Consider the following 8,606-nt stretch of genomic DNA (forward strand, 5'->3'; position numbering starts at 1 on the left):
GTAATCACAACGAGACATATACATAGAAGCAGAGATTCCATCTCAATAAGAACATCAGACCGCCGACAAGAAAGAGAGAGACATGCTCAAGCAAATTTATAAATTCAAGTGATTTTTTGTTGCATCTACTTTCCTTTTTCGTTTTGCTTTTATTTATTCTTTTCTTTATTTTTTGATAGCTTTTGCTTTTGCTTGTGTTTTTTTTTTTTTTTTTGGATTTTAATCAATGAAATGTCCATCTTGAGCTTTAAAAAAAAAAATAGCAATAAACACTTAGGAAAGTTCATTGAGCTAGATCTTATGCAATTCCTGGCCCTTATAGTATGTTAAAATTTATTACGCAACTAGTTTCAGCGTACGTACGTTGCACGTGCATATCACATCAATTAATAATAATATTGTATTTGACGTTAAAATGAATTCAACTTTCATCTAAATTACAAATTTTAATGTTATTAAATATATACGGCGAAGGGGAGAGAGAGGAAAAGCAAGATTCAAGACTCACCTAGAGGTTTCGAGATTCAGGAACATCGCAGAGCTCAAATTTCTTCATCTTGGAGGCGACCTAGCAACAATATGATTCATCGATAAGCACATTGGAAAGCCACCGATTTTGATCAGCGTGGGGTTCTCCACCAATGGGTATACATGTCCAGTGAGAGAGAAGCCGACAAAAATGAGGAACAATCTAGAAATATTAGGGATTACATCTAATAGAATTTGTTTACTTTCCTTTTTTGTATTTTCTTTTTTTATTTTCTTTGCTGGACGCATTTTATTTATGTTGGATTTTTTGATTAATTTATAAAATGCCCTTTATGGGCTAAATTTAACTTAAAAAATGTAATTTAATATAACCAGAATACTCAAATAGTACTTCACCTATTGATAATTGTGTTTCTTCTAATATACTTTGTTTTTGCATCATCGTCTACATCTATTTGTTACTATGAAGTTTTGTATTTATTGTACTGGATTTTTAGCACGTACAACAATCAAACGAGAGACCAAAGCATGGCTCGACAAAACAGAAAGTATCATAGTACGTCCTCCTTCCCCGAAATGGAACTTTCATGTTTGAGCAATGAAAGCCGATCTACTATGACCAGCGCGATGATTCTTATTTCATTTTCTTCTTCCAGGCCCTTCTTAGAAAGCACTCACTGAGTTACTTATGGAATCTCATATCTCTCTCGACGCCAAGAATTCTTTATGTGTCTAGGTCGATTAGAGGTTTGACTTCCTTGTCCCCCACCTTTTAGCCTTCTGGACGCCTGGAAAAGAAAAGAAAGCTGAAATAAAAAAGAAAGAAGAGAAATTGGGCCATCTTTTGTGAGATGTTTTATAATTGTTGCATGCTCTCAACAACAACAATATGAGAGCGTATTCACAACGTGATCTATACAGAGAAGCGGAGATTCTAGCTGAACAAGAGCATCAGACTGTGGACAATGAAAGAGAGAGACATGCTCAAGCAAATTTATAAATTCAAATAATTTTTTGTTGCATCTACTTTCCTTTTTCTTTCTACTTTTCTTTTTTCTTTTCTTTATTTTTGGACAACTTTTGCTTTTGTGTTTTTTTGAATTTTAATCAATAAAAAAAAATTAATAGCGATAAACGCTCAGGAAAGTTCATTCATCTAGTCCTTATGCAACTCCTGGCCCTTATGTTAAATTTATTATGCAACTAGTTTCAGCGTACGTGCGTTGCACGTGCATATCACATCAATTAATAATAATATCGCCTTTGTCGTTAAAATGAATTCAATTTTCATCTAAAAGACAAAGTTTAATGTTATTAAATATATACGGTGAAGGAGAAAGAGGAAAATCAAGATTCAAGACTCACCTGGAGGTTTCGAGATTCAAGAACATCGCAGAGCTTCGATTTCTTCATCTTAGAGGCGACCCAGCAACGATTCATTGATGAGCACACTGGAAAGCCACCAGATTTTGATCAATGAGGGGTTCTCCACAAATGGGTATGCAAGTCTAGTAAGAGAGAAGCCGACAAAAATGAGGAACTATCTAGAATTATTACGGATTGCATCTGATAGAATTTGTTTACTTTCCTTTTTTGCATTTTCTTTTTCTTTGCCGGACGCATTTTACTTACGTTGGATTTTTTGATTAATTTATAAAATGCCCTTTATGGGCTAAATTTAACTTTAAAAAATGTAATTAAATATAACCAAAATACTCTAATATTACTTCACCTACTGATAATTGTGTTTTTTCTAATATACTTCATTTGTGCATCATCGTCTATGTATTGAAGATTCATCTATTTGTTATTATGAAGTTTTGTATTTATTGTACTGGATTTTTAACACGTACAACCATCAAACCAGAGATCAAAACAGGGCCTGAGAAAACAGAAAGTATCATAGTACGTCGTCCTTCTCCAAAATGGAACTATCATGCTGGAGCTATGAAAGTCGATCTATTACGACTAGCGCAGTTGTTCCTATTTCATTTTCTTCTTCTAAGCCCTTCTTAGAAAGCACTCACCGAGGGACATAAGAAATCCGAAATCTCTTTCAACGCCAAGAATTCTTTATGTGTCCAGGTCGATTAGAGGTTCGGTTTCCTTCTCCCCCCACCTTTTAGCCTTCTGGACCCCTGGAAAAAAAAGAAGTTGAAATAAAAAAGAAAGAAGAGAAATTGGGTCATCTTTCTAGAGAGAATTTATAATTATTGCATGCTCTCAACAACAGCAAGATAAGAGCGTATTCACAACGAAATCTATACAGAGAAGCGGAGATTTTAGCTGAACAAGAACATCGGACCACCGACAAGGAGAGAGAGACACATGCTCGAGCAAATTTATGAATTCAAATGATTTTTTGTTGCATCTACTTTCCTTTTTCTTTCAGCTTTTCTTTTTTCTTTTCTTTATTTTTGGACAACTTTTGTTTTTATGTTTTTTTTGAATTTTAATCAATAAAATGCGCATCTTCGAGCTAATTTTTTTTTTTAAAAAAAAATTAATAACAATAAACGCTCAAGAAAGTTCATTCATTTAGACCTTATGCAATTTCTGGCCCTTGTGGTATGTTAAGTTTATTGTGCAACTAGTTTCAGCGTACGTGCATTGCACGTGCATATCACGTGAATTAACAGTAAAATTGTATTTGACGTTAAAATGAATTCAACTTTCACCTAAATGATAAAAATCTAATGTTATAAATACAACCAAAATACTCGAATCATAATTTACCTCTTGATAATTGTGTTTCTTCTGATATACTTTGTTTTTGCATCATCGTCTATGTATTGAAGATTCATCTATTTGTTATTATGAAGTTTTATATTTATTGTTCATACACTTCCAAAGTTCACGATGCTTGATAAAAATACTTTTTAAAATTACTGCTTGCTCTTAACAACAACAACAACAAGATGAGAGCGTTTTCACAACGAGATCTATACAGAGAAGCGGAGATTCCAGCTGTACAAGAACATCAGACCGCCGACAAGAGAGTGCGAAACATGCTAGCAAATTTATAAATTCAAATGATTTTTGGTTGCATCTACTTCCCTTTCTCTTTCTGCTTTTCTTTTCTTTATATTTGGACAGCTTTTACATTTATTTTTGGACAACTTTTACATTTGTGTTTGTTTTTTAATAAATAAAATGTCCATCTCTAGCTAAATTATTTTATTTTAAAAAAAAAAATTAATAGCGATAAAAGCTTAAGATAGTTCATTCATTTAGACCTTATGCAATTTCTGGTCCTTATGGTCTGTTAAATTTATTATGCAACTATATATAGTTTCAGCGTTCGTCTGTTGCACGTGCATATTGTTGCACCCCATTTTTACCAAAGGCTAAACAAAGCACAACTTAAAGCACAACTTATGGAGATCTGAAATAATTAATTATGTACAGAGTCGTCACCTAGCATTTAAGGTATACTAGGGTACCTATAAATTATTAATATATGCACCTTAACATGGTCTACGAAAATAAGTGAGATTCTAGGTAAGGGTTCAAATTATTCCGAAGGGAAGGTGTTAGGCATCCTTCAGAATCCACAAATGTGGTTCCCGGCTGGACCAATTTAACTATTCGAGGGATGTATAAAAAGGCTTGATTATTATTTACAAAAATTAGTAGAATTTAGACTAAAGAATAACTAATATGACTATTCACATAAATAATCGTGCAATACGTATTTTATACATATGTGATATAATAATTATTTAAAAAAAAAAAGTTATGTGCAACTTAGAAACTTGGGTATGTGACAAAGGTATAAAAAATGGACATGAAATTATTTTGCACTCGAAGTGAGTTAACTAATTTAACTAGTTAAGTATGTACGCCTAATCAATTAATTATGAGAGTATATTCCAAAGCCTAAATATTGAGGCAAATCACCCTATTTATTCACTTAAGTGTGCTAAGTTATTGAATTAAAACTCTAGCGAAACATGATAACTATAAGAATATTAGCTACAAAAATAATAACTGTCTAATATTAATTTGTCTAAAACACATAAAATTTAAATCACCTAAGCAGATCATAAATAAATACCACCAACCTGCATCCTAAAAAGTAAAGTTTTCACTATATTTTATGCTTGTATAATTTAAGAATGTAAAAAATAAATATAAAAAGAATTTAAGAAGCTATTTGAACTTCTTTTGAGTGTCATCTTCAAAAGTAACTCCGGATACCTGCATGAGACTTAATAAAAATGTTAGTAAGAGAATAAATAATTATCGGATGAATTAAAAAAAAAAAAAAAAACTTAAAATAAAAACCCGTCTTTGTACATGGAAGGCCTTGGAAATCGACGAAAATTTCTTCATCGGCCAATAACAGGAAACAATACAGCACAATAACACACGATATCAACAAGCAAGAAAACTTGCTTCCATGTGTATGAATTTTCACCAAAAGGCCGGTTTCATCAATCACAACCTGAGCAAGATTGGCCATAACTTGCAAAGGAATAACAATCATCAAAACCTTCTTCTCTTTATCTTACAAGGCTTCAAAAATGACCAACCAGTTCCAATCAAAACTATCAAAGTGAACAAAGTAATACCATTCAAGAAGCTAAATATATGAAACAAAACATCCCATCCATGAGCAGTACCAGTCTTCTTAATATACGATTTATCTTCAGCCTCACACAGCAAATTCAATGCTTTCAAGATCACAACAGCAAGCATAAAGAAATGAATTCCATAAACAAATAACCTTTTTTTTGTAAAGTGCAAAAACCCATAAACCCCCCATTAAAACATACACTACAAAAAACAAATAATAAATCACTGGAAGAGCAGTCTTGCCTGTAGACAGAAAATCAAGATTCCCACTTTTCGGGTTATAATTATACATAACCGAATGAACATTCATTGAAACTTCCAAATTAGGCATGCAATTAGCAAAAACAAGAGTGAATTGATTCGCTTCACCGACATTAAAAGAAGTATTGAATTGTTTCACAGATGGTTGCAACTGATCAAAAGCTAAAACCTTTTTAACAAGATCAGTGTGAAGAGTACATCGGATATCACCATCTTGGAGTTGTTCAAGAACATGTTGCCAAGCTTCACGTGTTACAAGAAAGAAACCCAATTCAGATGGATCGGGTTCGGGTCTGGATTCCGGGTGGGATAAGGTGATGTCGGTTACAGTGAGGAGAAGGGGCGTCGGTATTGTCATTGTGGCGGTGGACCACGGTGGTGGCTGGTGAGAGAGAGGGAGACGAAGTGGGGAGAGAAGTGGCGGGGAAGAGGGTTGTTTTTGGTGTGTCGCCGAAGGAGGTGTGGAGGTGATTTTGGTGCATCGCCGGAGCGCGGCGGCGGCTGCGAAAAAAAATGAGGGGGGAAAATGTTTAGGTTTTCCTTGGATCCAAAATCTAATGTTGTGTGTGTAAATATGTGTCCAATAATTAAATTAACCCCACCCTTTTCTTATAATGCAAAATGACCCCTGTTTTGTCCAAAGAATAGAAGATTGCACCCTTTTGTCTCCTCAATGCTTATCTTAATCCCTTTTAAAAAAAAATGATAAAATCTTGACTTGATTCGATTTTACTCTGCGTTAAAAAATTAATTACTCCGATTTTCTCTGCACTGTCAGACTGTACTAAAATATAGTTAACTAATACATGTATAAATAATAACGCAAGTATAAAATATAAACATTAATGTCTATGATATGAAAATGTATTGCTATAAAATTATTAATTGCACAAAAATGGTAGTAATACGCTGTACATGTGCAAAATAATGATTCTTGAAAAATGACAATAAATTGAGAAAATTCCTAAAATAAGGATAATCATCAATAAATTGTTGAAAAAAATGTAAAAATGTGTAAAAATGTATTTCGTGCTCTTTAACGAATCAGGGCCCCCCAAAACGTTAATTTTAAGCACGTCGAGCCAAAATTGGGTGTCAACACATATCACGTGAATTAATAGTAATATTGTATTTGACGTTAAAATGAATTCAACTTTCACTTAAATGACAAACTTTAATGTTATTAAATATAACCAAAATACTCGAGTCGTACTTCACCTCTTGATAATTGTGTTTCTTCTAATATATTGTGTTTTTGCATCAGTGTCTATGCATTGAAGATTCATCTATTTGTTATTGTGAAGCTTTGTACTTATTGTAAATGTACTTGCAAAGTTCACGATACTTGATGAAAATACTTTTTATAGTTATTGCTTGCTCTCAATGACAGCAAGATGAGAGTGTATTCACAACGAGATCAATACAGAGAAGCGGAGACTCCAACTGAATCATGAATATCGGACCACCGACAAAGAGAGAGAGACAGAGAGATGCTCGAACAAATTTATGGCTTCAAATGATTTTTGCTACATTTACTTTGCTTTTTCAATCTGCTTTTCTTTTTCCTTTTCTATATTTTTGGACAGCTTTTGCTTTTGCTTTTGTGTTTTTTTTTTTTGGATTTTAGTCAATAAAATGCCCATCTCGGCCTAAATTAATTTTTTAAAAAGAAAATTAATAGCGATAAACGCTCATGAAAGTTCATTCATCCTAGACTTTATGCAATTTCTAGCCCTTATGGTACGTTAAATTTACTGTGCAACTAGCTTCAGCTCACGTGTGTTGCACGTGCATATCGTGTCAATTAATATTAAAATTGTATGTATGTAAGATTCATCCATCTGTTATTATCAATTCTTTTTATTTATTATTCATTTATTCATGTGCGAGCACGATTTTATCTAATTTTATTTTGCATGTTCATTTATTATAATTGACTAAATCTCTCACCAACGGTAAGTTGCAGCTCCCCCCCAACCCCCAAACCCACCCACCCCCAACCAAGCCACCCCAAACGGCGACCGGCGATGACGACCACCACCACTGGTAATACGCTTCCGGCCGGCTAGATCTCTCTCTCTCTCTCCTTTGTTCTCTTTTTTTTTTCCTTCTTCTTTTTTTGTTTTTTTTCTCTTTTCCTTTTTCTTCTACCTTGCGACCGGAAACCCTCCACCAGTAGGTTTCCGGGTAATTTCTGCACAGGTACTCGAGTTTTCCGGCAGTTCCTGGCTGTAAACAGTGATTTCGGTCGGCGAACAGTGATTCCGGCCAGTGAACAATATTTTCCGGCAGAGAACAGTATTTTTGGCGGCAAACAGAGATTTCTCGGTGGTGAACAGGTTTTATTTACTTGGAGTCGGTACCTCCAATAGCCCATTTCTTGTCTTTTAGCCTTATAAATTTTGCCTACTCCGCCTAATTAAATACCTATTTCACTGCTTATAGACTATTGCTAACTTATGCTTTAGTATTGATCCTTCGTTTGTCTTAGATTAACCTTTCACTAGCGTATATTTGCTTTACTGGCTTTGGTGATGGATGGTAGACTAGGGTCATGTTCTCGGTTAGGATCGGGGGCTAGTGTTGGGGGGGGGGGGGGGGGCTAAGGGGGTTGAGGGAGCTTCTAAGTTGAGAGTAGGGTCTTGGAATATTGGGACTTTATCGGGAAAGTCCATAGAGTTAGTTAAGATTCTTAAGAAGGGGAGGATTAATATAGCTTGCGTCCAAGAGACTAAATGGGTAGGACCTAAAGCTAAGGAGGTGGACGGATACAAGCTTTGGTTTTCGGGCAAGTCGAGGTATATGAATGGGGTAGGGATCTTAGTAGATAGTGAGCTTAGAGATCAGGTGGTAGAGGTTAGGAGGATCAATGACAGGATGATGGCGATTAAGTTAGTCGTTGGAGGGTTCACCTCGAACATTATTAGTGCCTACGCGCCACAAGTGGGTTTGGACGAGGAGGTAAAAAGACACTTTTGGGAGGACTTGGACGAAGTGGTGGTAAGTATACCGCCTACTGAGAAGTTATTCATAGGAGGAGATTTCAATGGGCACATTGGGTCTGTTTCGAGGGGTTATGATGAGGTGCATGGAGGATTTGGCTTCGGGGACAGGAATGGTGGAGGAGTCTCACTCCTGGATTTCGCAAAAGCTTTTGGATTAATGGTAGCCAACTCGAGTTTTTCGAAGAAGGAGGAGCACTTGGTAACCTTCTGTAGCTCGGTGGCTGCGACGCAAATAGACTTTTTGCTTCTTAGAAAAGATGATAAAGGCCTCTG

General features: G+C 35.1%; 1 pseudogene; it reads right to left on the bottom strand.

The window, feature by feature from the left end:
* Positions 1-4,656: 4,656 nt before the first annotated feature.
* LOC132626599 (protein CANDIDATE G-PROTEIN COUPLED RECEPTOR 7-like) lies at positions 4,657-5,778 on the bottom strand (annotated as a pseudogene).
* Positions 5,779-8,606: the final 2,828 nt, after the last annotated feature.

This window comes from Lycium barbarum, chromosome 1 (assembly GCF_019175385.1).
Source record: "Lycium barbarum isolate Lr01 chromosome 1, ASM1917538v2, whole genome shotgun sequence".
Lineage (NCBI taxonomy): Eukaryota > Viridiplantae > Streptophyta > Magnoliopsida > Solanales > Solanaceae > Lycium > Lycium barbarum.